Source organism: Phyllobates terribilis, unplaced genomic scaffold (genome assembly GCF_046119375.1).
Source record: "Phyllobates terribilis strain yellow unplaced genomic scaffold, ASM4611937v1 Scaffold_12__6_contigs__length_324123572, whole genome shotgun sequence".
NCBI lineage: Eukaryota > Metazoa > Chordata > Amphibia > Anura > Dendrobatidae > Phyllobates > Phyllobates terribilis.
This window is the reverse complement of record NW_027362772.1, coordinates 48,027,486-48,045,082: the sequence shown is the minus strand read 5'-3', so window position 1 is coordinate 48,045,082 and position 17,597 is coordinate 48,027,486. Positions and strand designations below refer to the sequence as shown.

At 42.3% G+C, this 17,597-nt stretch overlaps 1 protein-coding gene across 7 annotated transcripts in view; it reads right to left on the bottom strand.

Annotated features, from left to right (window-relative positions):
• The window catches only part of LOC141172017 (maternal B9.10 protein-like), a 202,936-nt gene that overhangs the window by 105,362 nt on the left and 79,977 nt on the right, over positions 1–17,597 (bottom strand). For 4 of the 7 annotated variants that reach the window (XM_073655792.1, XM_073655791.1, XM_073655790.1 and 1 more), the window contains one exon: positions 5,077–5,188. The exons of the other annotated variants lie outside the window; for them this stretch is intronic. The gene's annotated coding sequence lies outside the window, so the exon portion shown is untranslated. The remainder of the gene's footprint in view (positions 1–5,076; positions 5,189–17,597) is intronic. 7 annotated transcript variants of the gene reach the window in all.

Here is a 17,597-nt window from a genome sequence, read left to right as displayed (position 1 = left end):
AAGGACAGAGCAAGAGTAAGGAGTACTATGATCGAAAATATTATTGAGCAGAATTGGCACCGGGAAGCCAGGTGCTAGTCAAGAACATACGTGAGAAAAGTGGTCCAGGAAAATGTTGTTCGTACTGGCAAGACAAGGTGTATGTGGTCATAAAGAGGAAAGCCAATGACAGTCCAATGTATGAAATCCGATTGGAAAGAGGAGACAAGAAAACCAGAATAGTCCATAGGAATTTATTACTAACCTGTGATTATCTCCCACCACAACAAGACTTCCCAGAAGCAGACCGACATCGACCGAGATCGACTAAGGGATCACCAGAGACTGAAGCTCCAGAGGTGTATAGTGACCTTGAAAGTTCCGATGAGGAAGAGCACACTGTTGTACTTCTCGGACCGGCAAGGAGAGAGACGTACCATCCTCAAGAGAGTGAACTAAGTCTCGAGGCTCCAGAGTTTGTACCAAGGAGTACGGATGAAGTCCAATTCAGATCTGATGATCGAACACCGGTCACTGAAGAGACCGATCGACAATTAGGAGTAGCAGAATTACCAGACCAGGTGGAAACAAACGATTCAAGAGAACTACAAGAACTTACAGAGGCAGTTCCAAGATAATCTGAGGAAGTACGAGAAATAAATGCAGCAGAAGAAACTCCTGTAAACGAAGAACCCGTGGTATCTGAGGAACAACCCACCAGGAGGATGTCGACACGAGAAGTGAGGAGGCCCGTGATACTGACGTACGAGACACTTGGAGAACCGAGTCAAGTGCCAAGGACTGTCGACTGGAAACAGGTATCTCTGCCTGCGGACCAGGTAAGCCCACTTGAGTGGTATTCACCACCGAGAGACAGTATGGACGATATTACCTGGTGGAAAGACTTGTTTTGTCCTAGTGAGAGAAAGAACTGGTTGAAGACGTACGAAAAGCTCCAGCGGAAGAGATACTGATTGTTTTAATTGTGTTAATTGTTTATTTCTTACAGGAGCCCTACAAGAAAAAGGTTGTAAGAATAGGTTGTTATCAATGTTTATAAATGTTATACCAATTTGACAATGACAAATTTATATATATAGTTACTAAGCTTTCACCACTGTCTCAGAATTGGTCAGTTTGACCAATTAAGATGAATGTCGAGGGTGACATTCAAAAAGGAGGGAGGAGTGTGACATGCAGAAGTAGTGCTGTTGCTTCCAAAGCATCCAGCAACTAGAGGGGTTAACACAGTCACAGGAGACAGGGAGTGTTTTAGCAGAGCCCCAGGGGGATTGTGGGGAACTTGTTATTGTAGTCTGGCTGAAGCCGAAGAGAAAGGAGGTGTGTTATCTGGATCTGACAGAAGGCAACTGAACAGGATTCAGATCAGGAGAGAAACTAAACACAGGTCAGATAAACTCCCTGAACTAACAGTGCAGAGTATTATCGGGCAGGAAGATAAGGACTGGAAGGAATAGTGTCACTGGGATCATCTCCCTCATCAAACCTTCCCCCCTCCATCTCCATGCAGGATAAAGAATGCTGTGTACTATTGTGTCCTTGTGAAGGAAAAGCCTGTGGTTGTGTATGCATATGCTGCTAAGCGATATAATCTATGCTGAATTATGCTACTAAAGAGACTGTAATACTGTGCCTTGTGAAGAAACTACTGTATTGTTACTGGAGCTGGTTGCTCAAGAAAGTCCGACTGTACTGTAATGAAGATTGTTGCTCTAATATCTCTGAATTACACTGGCTGTGCTTAAGATTAAATCCCACTGTTAAACTGTTGAAAAAGTCTCTTGTCAGATGTGTCTGGTCAGCAATTGAATCTATCATGTGCCTGAGAGAAGCTGCAGTCTATGGTCGCCCTGAGTAACGGTTACCCCAGGATTTCAAAGAATTCATGAAACCCGTCTTGCCCTATCTGTACCTAGCTGTGTGCATGTAACATATACAGTACCACACAAAATAGTTAATAAATAACATTTCCCATATGTCTACATTACATGAGCATCATTTTTGAAACATTTTTTTATTAGGAAGTTAGAAGGATTAAAAATTTCTCCAAGAAAATTTACAAAACCTATTTTTTTAAGCACCACATAACATTTGAAGTGACTTTGAGCGGCCTATACGTCAGAAAATACCCAAAAGTGACACCATTTTAGAAACTGAACCCTTCAAGGAGCTCAAAATGACTATCAAGATGTTTTAATCCTTCAGGTGCTTCACAGGAATTAAAATAATTTGGAAGAAAAATGAAAATTTTACTTTTTCCCACATAAATGTTGCTTTAGCCCCAAATTTTGCATTTTCATAGGGGTAACAGGAGAAAATTGACCATACAGTATGCAATTTCTCCTGAGTACGCTGATACCCCACATGTGGTGGAAAACTACTGTTTGGGCGCATGCCAGGGCTCGGAAGGCAAGGAGTGTCAATTGACTTTTGAAGTGCAAAATTGTCTAGAATAGATAGCGGACGCCATGTTGCGTTTGCAGAGCCCCTGATGTGCCTAAACTGTGGAAACCCCCCACAAGTGACCCCATTTTGAAAACTAGACCCCTCAAGGAATTTATCTAGACGTGTGGTGAGCAGCTTGAATCCACAGGTGCTTTGCACAATCTTAATACATTCGACCGTGAAAATTAAAACATTTTTACCCCAAAAATGTTGTTTTAACCCAAACTTTTTCATTGTCTGGAATAGATTGTTGATGCCATGTCTCATTTGGAGAGCCGTCGAGGTTCCAGAAGAGCAGAAACCCCCACAAGTGTCCCCATTTGGGAAACTAGTCCTCACAAAGAATTCCTCTAGGGGTGTAGTGAGCATTTTAAACGCACAGGTATTTCACATTGCTGTATAAAACTGCGTTGTGAAAATGAAAAGTTACATTTTTTTTCACTAAAATGTTGTTTCAGCCCCGAGTTTTTAATTTTCAAAAGGGTTAATAGGAGAAAATGGACCACAAAATTTGTTGCACAAAGTCAGCTAAGTACGACAGTGCCCCATATGTGGTCAAAAATTACTTTTGAGGCACAGTGCAAATCTTAGAAGGAGCACCATATGGGGGTGCAGATTAGCCTGGAATGGTTTGCGGGTGCCCTGTCACATTGGCAGAGCCCCTGACGTGTCAGGACAGCAGGGCCCCCCATAAGTGACCTCATTTTACAAACTACACCTCTTAATGAAATTATCTATGGATGTAGTCATCATATTGACACCACTTGTGTTTTTCAATTTTTTATATCAATGAGTGGTGAGGAAAAAAAATTACATTTTACCACTATAATGTTGTTTTAGCCTCAGATTTTAAATTTTCACAAGGGGCAACAGGTAAAAATGACCACATAATTTGTTACACAATTTCTCATGAACGAGGCAATACCCCAGTTGGCTGTACAGTACTGTTTGGCCACACAGCGAGACTCGGGAGGGAAGGAGTGCTGTTTGACTCTTAAAGAACAAATGATCATAGAATAGCTTGAGGACTGCATATGCAGAACCCCTAAGTGTCAGAAGAGCAGAAACCTCCGTAAATTGATCCCAATTTGGATATTAGACCCCTCTGGGAGTTTATCTACAGGTGTAGTGATGATTTTGACTTCATAGGTGTTTTCCAGAAAGTGAAACTGCAAATCTGCCATTGTAGTGACCAGTACGTTGTAGTGACCAGTAAGTTGTAATGCCCATACATTGTAGTGCCCAGTACATTGTGCCCAGCTCATGCTTCTGGAGACATGCACCCCATAAATTAAGTGGGCTCTCATTGCTACAGAAATGCCAAACATGTAGATGCTAACGTTCAGGCACACTGTGGGGCTCAGAAGGGAGAGGGGAATTTGGATTTGTGAGTACAGAATTAGCTGGATTTATGTTGGGGGGTAGAGAAGCCGCGTCACTTTTCCCGAGCCTTTGTGCTACCAGTAAGGTGTAAGCCCCCTATATTTCTGTTAACAGATGACGAACCTTAGTGAGGATTTGTTTTTTGTGAGTTGAGTAAAAGCTTTTATTGGTGGCATTTTGGGGTACAGAACATTTTGGATCACATTTATCCTGTGCTCTACACTGAGCACTTACATCGGGGGTTTCCATTTAAATCTACAAAATATGTGATTCTGAAGAAATCCCTGAGGGATCCATTCACTAACGAGGCAGCAGAGTTACTCTGAATTCTGTGTGGCTTCTGTCCGGCGGTATCCTGCTTTTAAGAGGTGCACAAAACTGTGGCCAGATGCGCTTTATGCACGCCTAAAAAGAGGGTCACTGCCGGATCATTGGCTAAGCAGAGTCCACAGTGTCTCCATCTATCTCGTTATAGGGAATCTTCCATTGGGGGTTCCGTCTGAATCACGTATTTCAGAGATTTACAGGGAAACCTCGGGATAAACACTCGGCGTAGAGCCGAGAACCTATCGACCGTCCATGCGATATATGGTCCATAATCCTTATAACAATAGCATGACCGAAAAAATGGCGTGTTGGAGAGAAAAGTTATACACAGAGGGAGGGAAACCACTCAGTAAAAGTAAATGATTCAATATACCTATAAGTAATCTCCAAAATAGCACAAAAAGGGATTTTAATTCTAAAAATATATATTTTATTGAAAAAATTCATATAATACACAAAATTGGTTAAATATAGATATAAGTAATGGGGAAAAGATGTGGAGGGAGGGCGACCGCTAAAGGGAAAAGCAAGGTGAGGTGGAAAAACCTTGCAAAGAGACTAACATCCCATATACAGCATTCAATGAATAACAAATGTAGGTGTATGCTGCCACCCAAATCATAAAAAATTAATAAATAAATGAATATCCTAGCATAGACCAGACCATGTAATATTAAATCTAAAACCCCACAGAGGAGGCCTGTCGATGAGATATGGTAGTCTAACATACGACAGCTCTCCCTGTACGGGATATGTAATCCAGTATTGGAGATTTAGGTACGTAATAATGGACTATAGGTTTAGTCACTGCGCTCTGTAAGTGAGTAAATTCAACAAAGATTATACTGCGCAGTGAAAACGCCTACATGATCAGTTCATCAGTACATCGGTTCAAGGTTAATATCACCGAATATCCATTACCTTGAGTCATGGTGAGGTCTAAGGCAGCGTAAAAAGGGGGTGCTTGGGATGTGTGTAGCAGCCTCGACGCGCGTTTCGTCCGGAAGTGGCTTCTTCAGGAGGCCGAGCATTACTACAATGGGAGGCAGAATGAATAAATCAATAGTAGGTGGAGAATTGGTTTTATTTATATTTTATGCCGTTTTTCGTGCGGTATAAGTGATGAATACAGTGAGAGGGATGCCAGCTCACCTGTTGTGGCTCTATATGTTGGGAGTGCAAAAATTCGTCCTGACCAGATGTAGAAGTAATAAAAAAATTAAGATGTATTCCAGCTCCAGTTAAAAAATAAATCCTTTATTGGAAAGGTAAAATTCCAACTCCATGGGTCTCCGCATCTCTAGACGTGCCGGTCAGCTGTCAATGACCGCTGTCGGGACAGCACACTGACAGCTTACAGACATGATGTGTATATACATCATTGGTCGTTAAGGAGTTAAGTAAAATTGTAAAAAGAAAACAAGGCAGAAGCTGACAAAATGAATAACCATGTAAAAATTCCAAGATGTTGGAGGCGAGATGAGGCTTAAGTTATGTTCACATTGCTTTTTGGTCACATGTCAGTGGCTCCATCGAAAGACATGAAAAACGAAATTTGGAAGGGGACTCCGATAGAGGAAGAAGAAGTCACTTTATGCTTTTAACAGTGTCCAGGCACAAAAGCATGGTCAGCTGGGCTTTTGTGCCTCATGAAGTTGGACACTGCCAAAACCATGACCAGATGGGCAACAAAAATTCTTTTAGTTGTAAGGAATGGGACCATATCTTGTTTTTCTGGCTTCAGACAGAATCAATGACGTGTGGCCCAAACGTAAAGTGAACCCGGTTATAATCATAATTTGTGGTGGAACATAAGAATATGGCTTGTCACCGTGTATTGGGAACGGCGGATTGAGTCAATAGGGTGAAATGCTTTCAACAGGGTGAAGTGCTTTCGACAGTGTCCAGTGTCCAGGCACAAAAGCATGGTCAACTGGGCTTTTGTGCCTCAAGAAGGTGGACACTGCCAAAACGATGGCCAGATAGGGAACAAAGAGTCTTCCTCATTGTAGGGAATGGGCCCATTGGGGGGTCTTTGTCCAAATCTCATTTTTCTGGCTTCAGATGGAGCCACTGACGTGTGGCCCAAATGTAAAGTCAACCTGATTTTACTCATAATCTGTGGTGTATTATAGGAACATGGCTTGTCACCGCGAGTGGTGGATCGAGTCAACAGGGTGAAGTCAGTAAAAAAAAGAAAGTCACTTTATACTGTCCTAAATCAATAAGACCAGGAGGCATGTGCGTACGTTATTAGACCTCGTGGTCATGGCAGCAGACGTGGAGTCTAACCTTAACACAACCCCGCGCCCCCTGCCATAATGACCCCGTTCTCCCTGTCTGAACACATTACACCTACTGAGCTCTGCCAGGTGTAAAACGTTTCACATTTCCTGTACAATCCCCACCGAGATCAGGCTTCTATCCCCGGATAATTATATATAATGTGCTAGACTAATCTGTGTCTACATAGGAGTTTTATAGAGGAGGGAACCACAAAAATAGGTGTTTTTATATTATTTCTTTAGGGAAGTGATACTAAAAACAGAAGATTAAATAAAAATGCTTGACATTCATCAAAAGTTATCAAAATGTAAAAAAAAAAAAATATCCGATAATATAAAATAAAATATAAAAAAATCCTAAATAAGATGAAAATAAATTCCTCAGAAAACTAAAATCCAAAAATGCAAATTGTAAAAAATCAGAAAATGAAATATAAAAAAAAAAAAAAACATAAATAAAATGAAAATAAATTCCTCGAAAAACTAAAATACAAAAATGCAAATTGTAAAAAAGCGGAAATTGAAATGAATAAGTAAGAACAACAGAAAATTAGGTAAATAAAAAAGTGACAATAAAAAATAGTAAAAAAATAATAATAAATAATAAAAAAAATCTACTAAAGTAGAAAATAAAGAAAATGAAAACATCCCTCTTAATATTCCATATTCTATTTTTTTTTCTTCAATAAAAATTCTTAAAAAAAAAATCAAATGTCCAATATTGGAAAGGAATATTTGCCGAGTCTATGGGAAATAAACAAAACAAAGACATCGACTATATGAGGAAATCTTCAAAGCGTAACGTATTGATAACTTAGAAGGCAGAAACAGGTTGTATTGGCTTAAGGATAATTACCTAAGCTAATTATAAGGGTCAAAGGTTAATGTGGGGGGGTGGCTTGAGCCCATGAAAGGCCCATCTGCAAATCAAAGAGAAAACAATTAGAAATCCCTTTTCCTGGAACAATCAATAAGTGAAGAACAATGTCTCGTCTCATCGCTGCTTGACCATTAGCCCCTCGTGCCCATAAAGTGTCACGTCCGTCATCCATCATTATCAAACAAGTGACAACAAGAAAGAAGATCGGATTCTATGATTCTATGATTATTCTGCGTGTTTTTTTTCTGCTCATATTTTTAGAATTGTTATGAAATTGCTCTCTAATTATTCTAAAAAAAATTATATACATATATACAGGAGCACTCGCTCTGCCAGTGGCTTGCACATACAGAAGTGCTCTCTGATGGGGACTCCCATATACAGGAGCGCTCGCTCTGCTGGGGGCTCTCATACACAGGAACCCTCACTCTGCTGGGGGCTCTCATACACAGGAACCCTCACTCTGCTGGGGGCTCCCATACACAGGAGCGCTCACTCTGCTGGGGGCTCCCATACACAGGAGCGCTCACTAGGCTGGGGGCTCTCATACACAGGAACCCTCACTCTGCTGGGGGCTCTCATACACAGGAACCCACACTCTGCTGGGGGCTCCCATACACAGGAACGCTCACTCTGCTTTGGGCTCCCATACACAGGAACGCTCACTCTGCTGGGGGCTCCCATACACAGGAACGCTCACTCTGCTGGGGGCTCCCATACACAGGAACGCTCACTCTGCTGGGGGCTCCTATACACAGGAGCTCTCAATCTGCTTGGGGCTCCCATACACAGGAGCGCTCACTCTGCTGGGGGTTCCCATACACAGGAGCGCTCACTCTGCTGGGGGTTCCCATACACAGGAGCGCTCACTCTGCTGAGGGTTCCCATACACAGGAGCACTCAATCTGCTGGGGGCTTCCATACACAAGAGCGCTCAATCTGCTGCAGACTCCCATACACAAAAATGCTAGCTCTGCTGGGGGTTTCCATACACACACTCTGTTGGGGGCTCCAATACACAGGAACACTTGCTCTGCCTGTGGCTTACATATACTGGAACACTTGTTCTGCTGTGGCTCCCACATACAGGAGTGCTCGCTCCGCTGTGGCTCCCATATACAGGAGTGCTCGCTCCGCTGTGGCTCCCATATACAGGAGTGCTCGCTCTGCCTGTGGCTCCCATATACAGAAGTGTTTGCTCTGCCAAGGGCTCCCATACACATTAGACTGACGGCTGAACCTTTTGATATCAGTGAGTTCGGCCAACGTTATTCTAAAGCCTCCCATACACATTAGATAGCTGTCGGCCGTACCATCGGTCAGCAGCTATCTCAGCCAACTTTCCGATACATAGGAGAGATTGCTCTGCCGAGCGGCGGCTTGCTTTTGGCGTACAAAGGGGTCTGAAGTCAAACCCTATCTCCCCTGACAATGATCTGTCGGGGGCCCTCATATACATTAGACTGTCAGAAAAATGAGCTGATATCAGCAAATTCCACCGATATTAGTCCAAAGCCCCCTATACACTCCATATAGCCAAACGATGGTTTACATCAGCTATCTTGCCCGATTGTCCCATACACAGAAGCACTCGCTCTGCCGAACGTTTCTCTGGTCTCTATAAGAAAGCAGATATTTCTGGAGGTTTATCTCGTAGAGATCAAATGGATCGTCAGTCCTTATCTCCTCTGACAATCATCTGTTGGGGGCCCCTGTCGATAAATGTTGTTTGTGGGATAACCCCTTTAGATGAATGTTGGAGGACCCACTGATTTCTAATTAGTAAAAGAGGTCGAGAGGTAATCCGACTCCCTGAAAGTAGTCGCGGGACAAAATATTAGACACCTTGAATTTTGAACACAGTGCTCTCAGGTGGAGATAAGATTGCCTCTGTCAGCAACTCCCACGGTCGGAAAGAACTGGACGACAGCTATATAGTGTGTATGGCCATCCTGATGTTCACCGTGAGAACGATAGTGCCTATTAAATGGACATCCTTGTAGTGAATGGTCCGAGAACTTCTTTTAGCGGTGGCTCTCAGTTTGGGTTAATACAGGCAATCCTTTGCTCTCAGGTGGAGATAAGATCCCCTCTGGCAGCGACTCCCATGGTCAAAAAGAAGTGGACAACAGCTATATAGTGTGTACGGCCATCCTAATGTTCACTGCAACAACGATGTTGCCTATAAAATGGACGTCCTTGTAGCGAATGGTCTGAGAACTCCTTTTGGGGTTGACTCTTCTTTTGTATTAATAGAGAGATATCCAAAATGGGGGCCCGATATAGTGTACAAGAATGAATTTTCGAGATTTGTCCTTTCTTTCTTCCTTTCCCTGAAATGTAGGAGTTAATGAACACCACTGCGAATGTCATGGTAATCCCTCCCTCTCTGCGGCTGGGATTTTTTGGCGGGCTTTCTTCTGAGTAATTTGGGAGTGAATCCGGCAGACTCTTCTAGAGTGGTGAATCACCTGCAAATCATTTTTTAATAAATCCCCCATATTATTGCCGATTTCATGTATTTCCATCACACTGAACGTTGAACTCTCGTTGACTAATGGCCCGTCGCTTCCCTAAGAGGATTTGTAAGCGCCGGTTAGCTAATTCTCCCCACAGACATTTTTTTTGCATCCAGGAGTCAAAACCACAAATGTTTTGCCCACACGCCTAAGCCACCATCTTATAAATGTCATCAAGCACTGAGGCGAAAAAATCAAATTACAGTCAAAATCTAGTCGAAAGTCAACTTTTTAGGCCACATTCACAAACAGTTGACCTCAAAAAAGGACCAAAAAAACACCGTAGTCTAAAAAAAAACCAGATCATATATTTCACTTTTGGCTTCAGGATAACATCTGGCCACAAAAAATAAAAAAAACGCTAGTAGAAACTTGGCATTTATTGCCAAAAACAGTGCAGGCCTGTGTGAGTTGCCCATAGCAACCAATCAGAGCGCAGCTTTCATCTTGTAAACAGCTCTGGTAAAATGAAAGCTGTGCTGCGATTGGTCGCTAGGGGCAACACAGACAGCTTGGAGCCTTAAAGGGGTTGTCTAGTGAAAACAAGATGTCACCTATCTGAGACCCTCACCAATTGTCAAAACGGAGAACCTTTATCCCCATTAGAATGGAGCTCGACTGCTGCTCCATTCATTCTCTATGGGGCTGCTGGAAAAAGCCGAGCATGTGCAAGAAACAGTGGAGCGTTGGTTGAGCATGCGCATTTCCAACTCATTCTAACGGAGATAAAACGGCCCCGTCCCGCAGATCCGTGCGGGACCCAGTGGTCGAACCTCCACTGATTCATAACAAATCACCTATCCTGTGACTGGGTGACCATTTTTTTTCACCGGACAACCCCTTTAAGGCTCCCTACACACAAAGGCCTCACTTCATTAAGACTGGCGTTTCGTTTCGAGTTTGGCAAAAATGCTTGAAAACACCAAAAGTTGTAATATTTTTGCGCAGCTCCCACCATAACATGGAGGGAAGCCCAAGCGGCTGCTAAGGGGCCCATAAAAAATAGGGGCCCATACAGAATAGGGGCCCAGTCCCGCAAGATGCGATTATCCACATAGTACCCTCCTCCCTAGAGGAACAACATTCTTGGTAAATAAGGGGCTAGGAAATTGGTCCAAGGGTCTTGGAAAAATTTTTCGAAGGGGAAAATCTAACACCAGATAGATGATACTAATAATTTTCCTAGCTTTGGTAAATATCATAAAAAAAACCTCTAGAAATAAATATAATCCTCAGAAACTTAACAGTAAAAGAGAACTAAGGATATTTTTTATTTAAAGGAGAAATGCATTTAAATATTTTTTTCAAAAATTTCAGTGGATTTAAAGGCTCGACAGGTGCGATAATATCAGGAAACGTGACCATCTGTGGACTAAATGTTTACCAGGAATGGTAAAGAGCCTGATTAGAAGGTGTGAGAGTAGAGATTAGAGGCTATGTGAGGTGAGGAGTTACTAGGAGGGAATGTAGGGTGACACAATATGAGAGAGGCCTGAAAATGTCATCTGAGGATGCAGCTTCCCCAGGGCCTGTCACTTTATTTCTCTGTCTTGTCTTATACAGAATCATTTAAATTTCTGATTACTTTAGTGTCAGGAGCTGCAAATAAAGTCATGTAAGTGGAAAATTTCCATAGAGAGCCCATGATAGTTTGCTGCACTCACTATTCTGATGGTGCAGTCACTGTGTACATACATTACTGATCCTGAGTTACATCCTGTATTATACTCCAGAGCTGCACTCACTATTCTGCTGGTGCAGTCACTGTGTACATACATTACATTACTGATCCTGAGTTACATCCTGTATTATACTCCAGAGCGGCACTCACTATTCTGCTGGTGCAGTCACTGTGTACATACATTACATTACTGATCCTGAGTTACATCCTGTATTATACTCCAGAGCGGCACTCACTATTCTGCTGGTGCAGTCACTGTGTACATACATTACTGATCCTGTACTGATCCTGAGTTACATCCTGTATTATACTCCAGAGCTGCACTCACTATTCTGCTGGTGCAGTCACTGTGTACATACATTACATTACTGATCCTGAGTTACATCCTGTATTATACCCCAGAGCGGCACTCACTATTCTGCTGGTGCAGTCACTGTGTACATACATTACATTACTGATCCTGAGTTACATCCTGTATTATACTCCAGAGCTGCACTCACTATTCTGCTGGTGCAGTCGCTGTGTACATACATTACATTACTGATCCTGAGTTATATCCTGTATTATCCTCCAGAGCTGCACTCACTATTCTGCTGGTGCAGTCACTGTGTACATACATTACATTACTGATCCTGAGTTACATCCTGTATTATACCCCAGAGCGGCACTCACTATTCTGCTGGTGCAGTCACTGTGTACATACATTACTGATCCTGTACTGATCCTGAGTTACATCCTATATTATTCTCCAGAGCTGCACTCGCTATTCTGCTGGTGCAGTCACTGTGTACATACATTACATTACTGATCCTGAGTTACATCCTGTATTATACTCCAGAGCTGCACTCACTATTCTGCTGGTGCAGTCGCTGTGTACATACATTACATTACTGATCCTGAGTTATATCCTGTATTATCCTCCAGAGCTGCACTCACTATTCTGCTGGTGCAGTCACTGTGTACATACATTACATTACTGATCCTGAGTTACATCCTGTATTATACCCCAGAGCTGCACTCACTATTCTGCTGGTGCAGTCACTGTGTACATACATTACATTACTGATCCTGAGTTACATCCTGTATTATACTCCAGAGCGGCACTCACTATTCTGCTGGTGCAGTCACTGTGTACATACATTACTGATCCTGTACTGATCCTGAGTTACATCCTGTATTATACTCCAGACCTGCACTCACTATTCTGCTGGTGCAGTCACTGTGTACATACATTACATTACTGATCCTGAGTTACATCCTGTATTATACCCCAGAGCGGCACTCACTATTCTGCTGGTGCAGTCACTGTGTACATACATTACATTACTGATCCTGAGTTACATCCTGTATTATACTCCAGAGCTGCACTCACTATTCTGCTGGTGCAGTCGCTGTGTACATACATTACATTACTGATCCTGAGTTATATCCTGTATTATCCTCCAGAGCTGCACTCACTATTCTGCTGGTGCAGTCACTGTGTACATACATTACATTACTGATCCTGAGTTACATCCTGTATTATACCCCAGAGCGGCACTCACTATTCTGCTGGTGCAGTCACTGTGTACATACATTACATTACTGATCCTGAGTTACATCCTGTATTATACTCCAGAGCTGCACTCACTATTCTGCTGGTGCAGTCACTGTGTACATACATTACATTACTGATCCTGTACTGATCTTGAGTTACATCCTGTATTATACTCCAGAGCCGCACTCACTATTCTGCTGGTGCAGTCTCTGTGTACATACATTACATTACCAATCCTGTACTGATCCTGAGTTACATCCTGTATTATACTCCAGAGCTGCACTCACTATTCTGCTGCTGCAGTCACTGTGTACATATATTACATTACTGATCCGGAGTTACATCCTGTATTATACTCCAGAGCTGCACTCACTATTCTGCTGGTGCAGTCACTGTGTACATACATTACATTACTGATCCTGAGTTACATCCTGCATTATACTCCAGAGCTGCACTTACTATTCTGCTGGTGCAGTCACTGTGTACATACATTACATTACTGATCCTGTACTGATCCTGAGTTACATCCTGTATTATACTCCAGAGCTGTACTCAATATTCTGCTGGTGGAGTCACTGTGTACATACATTACATTACTGATCCTGAGTTACATCCTGTATTATACTCCAGAGCTGCACTCACTATTCTGCTGGTGCAGTCACTGTGTACATACATTACATTACTGATCCTGTACTGATCCTGAGTCACATCCTGTATTATACTCCAGAGCTGCACTCACTATTCTGCAGGTGCAGTCACTGTGTACATACATTACATTACTGATCCTGAGTTACATCCTGTATTATACTCCAGAGCTGCACTCACTATTCTGCTGGTGCAGTCACTGTGTACATACATTACATTACTGATCCTGAGTTACATCCTGTATTATACCCCAGAGCTGCACTCACTATTCTGCAGGTGCAGTCACTGTGTACATACATTACATTACTGATCCTGAGTTACATCCTGTATTATACCCCAGAGCTGCACTCACTATTCTGCTGGTGCAGTCACTGTGTACATACATTACATTACTGATCCTGAGTTACATCCTGTATTATCCTCCAGAGCTGCACTCACTATTCTGCTGGTGCAGTCACTGTGTACATACATTACATTACTCACTCTGTACTGATCCTGAGTTACATCCTGTATTATACTCCAGAGCTGTACTCAATATTCTGCTGGTGGAGTCACTGTGTACATACATTACATTACTGATCCTGAGTTACATCCTGTATTATCCTCCAGAGCTGCACTCACTATTCTGCTGGTGCAGTCACTGTGTACATACATTACATTACTCACTCTGTACTGATCCTGAGTTACATCCTGTATTATACTCCAGAGCTGTACTCAATATTCTGCTGGTGCAGTCACTGTGTACATACATTACATTACTGATCCTGTACTGATCCTGAGTTACATCCTATATTATTCTCCAGAGCTGCACTCGCTATTCTGCTGGTGCAGTCACTGTGTACATACATTACATTACTTATTAGAGTAAAGGAGGGAGGGGAGTGGTAACACCGATGGGCACTGGGATTGTGCCCCACACAGACCAGAATAACTGACTTCACACATGGTGACGGCTCAGATGACATGTAGATATTTCCACACCTAAACTAAGTACCAGGACCTATGACAATTGACCTATAACTGGTGTGTGGGCAGCGACAGCGACAGCTGGAAAGCCCTGACCTATCATTGTCACACAGCAGTGATTCATACCTGCTCATGAAATGAGAGCGCACGGCAGCGAGATGTGCGGCTGTTATAATGTGATTACACTACATGTGTTGTAAGGTATATACATGTAGAGAAATGTCGGCTGCTAAATGTTCACCTTATATGCCAACAACTACTTAATATGTCCAGTGGCTTGCAAAAGTATCCACCCCCTTGGCATTTTTTGTGTTTTGCTCCCTCACAACCTGGAATTTCACTGTTTCTTTTGAGAGTTTGGATCAGTTCATGTAAAGAACATTCCGACAACTGTGAACATTTGGTTTTCTTTTTAATGTGAAGCAAACAATAAATTGCACAAAATAACTGAAAACTTCAGTGTGCATAACTATTCACCTCCCTAAAGTCAGTACTTTGTAGAGCCTCCTTTTGCGGCAATTACAGCTGCAAATCGCTTTGGATAAGTCTCTATGAGCTTTCCACATCTGGCCACTGGGATTTTTGCCCATTCCTCAAGGCAAAACTGCTCCTGCTCCTTCAAGTTAGATGGTTTCCTCTGGTGAACAGCAATCTTCAAGTCTGACCACAGATTCTCAATTGGATTAAGGTCTGGGCTGTGACTAGGCCACTCCAAAATATTTACACGTTTTCCCTTAAACCACTCGAGTTTTGCTTTAGCAGTATGCCTTGGGTCATTGTCTTATTGGAAGGTGAACCTTTGTCCCAGTCTCAAATCACTGTGACTGAAACAGGTTTTGCTCAAGAATATTCTGTATTTTGCATCATCCACATTCCCATTGACTTGGACCATTTTCCCTGTTCCTGCTGCCAAGGGACATCACCACAGCATGATGCTGCTACCACCATGTCTCATTGTGGGGATGGTGTTCTTGGGATGATGAGCTGTGTTAGTTTGGCACCAGACACAACGTTTACCTTGGTGGCCAAAAAGTCCAATTTTGGTCTCCTCTTACCACAGCACCTTCCTCTATACATTTGTGGAGTCTCACACATGTCTTTTGGCAAACTGGTCTTCATGGTGTTGTTCGGAGAACTCCTCGGTCTTAATGGTGTTGTTTGGAGATCTCCTTGGTCTTCATGGTGTTGTTTGGAGATCTCCTTGGTCTTCATGGTGTTGTTTGGAGATCTCCTTGGTCTTCATGGTGTTGTTTGGGGATCTCCTTGGTCTTCATGGTGTTGTTTGGGGATCTCCTTGGTCTTCATGGTGTTGTTTGGAGATCTCCTTGGTCTTCATGGTGTTGTTTGGAGATCTCCTTGGTCTTCATGGTGTTGTTTGGAGATCTCCTTGGTCTTCATGGTGTTGTTTGGAGATCTCCTTGGTCTTCCTGGTGTTGTTTGGAGATCTCCTTGGTTTTCATGGTGTTGTTTGAAGATTTCCTTGGTCTTCATGGTGTTGTTTGATTAGTGGTGCCTCTGGCTTAATGGCGCCTCTGGCTTAATGGTGTTGCAACCCCTGTGATCTTTCAGAAGAGGTAAAGTGTATATACTGACAGACATGTGACACTTAGATTGCACACAGGGGGACGTCCTGTCACTAATCATGGGACTTATGAAGGTAATTGTTTGCACCAGAAATATTTAGGGGCTTCATAGCAAAAGGGGTAAATACATATGCACATGCCAATTTTTACTTATTTGATCCTATAAATTTGATTTATGCCTATATATTTCTCACTTCACCAACTTAAACTACTTAATGCTGATGCGTCGCCCACAAATCGGATTACAAAAATATTTAAACAGGTTGTAATGTAAAACAATAGGTAAAAAACCAAGGGATGTGAATACTTTCACAAGCCACTGTACTCGCAGCAGACCTGTATCTCTCTATGTGCATAATACAGGCGGCTAAAACAGCAGCCGCAACCAGACGCCATTACATACAGTAGATGGAATCAGGGCCGGTGATGGGGGGTCACACAGGGGCATCCACGGACGGATCGCTCAGTTATACTAGGAGTCGCGCTGTTACTTGTTCGGTATATGTTGCTATTATTTGGGCATTGTGCGGCTCTACGGTAATCTGCAGTATGGAGTTATAGGGCAGCACAGTAAATAATATCTTCTGGACAACATAATGTTATCTGTCCGTCCGTCCATCTCTCCGTCTATCTAAAGTTCTTCCATCCTTTCTATCTTTCTTTCTTCCTTTCTTTGCTTTTTTCTCTCTTCCTTTTCTATTATTTTAACTCTTTTTACTCTTTCTTTCTCTTTCCCCTTTCCTTCTCTTGCATTCCCTCTCCTTTCTTTCTCTCATTCTCTCTTTCCTTTTTTCTCTCTCTCTTTCTCCCTATGTCTCTTTTACTTTTTCTTTCTTCCTTTCGTTCTTTTATTCATTTTCTCCTTATTTAATGATTTTTTTTCTCTTTTCTCTTCCTCTCTTTATTTCTTTCTCTCTTTCTGATACTTCTTTCTTCTCTCTTTCTCACTCTCCTTTCTTTTTTTCCCTCTTTTCCTTCTTTCTCTCTCCTCTCTTGCATTTTTTCTTTCTTTCTCTCTTTGTTTCATCTCTCTCTTCCTTTCTTTTTTTCTCTCTCTCTTTCTCTTTTTTTCCTTCTTTCTCTCTCCTACTGTCTCTTTCTTCTCTCTTTCTTTCTCTTTCTCCTTTTCTTCTCTGTCTTTTTTTCTCTTTTTTCCTTCGTTCTCTCTCCTCTTTCTTTGTTGCTTCTCTCTTTCTCTCACTCTTTTACTTATTTCTGTCTTTTCCTTCTTTCTCCTTCTCTCTCCTGTCTCTATTTTTTTCTTCTCTTTTTCTTTTTCTCCTTTATTTCTCTATTTTTCTTCTTTTTCTCTCTTTTTTCCTTCTTTCTCTCTCCTCTCTCCCTTT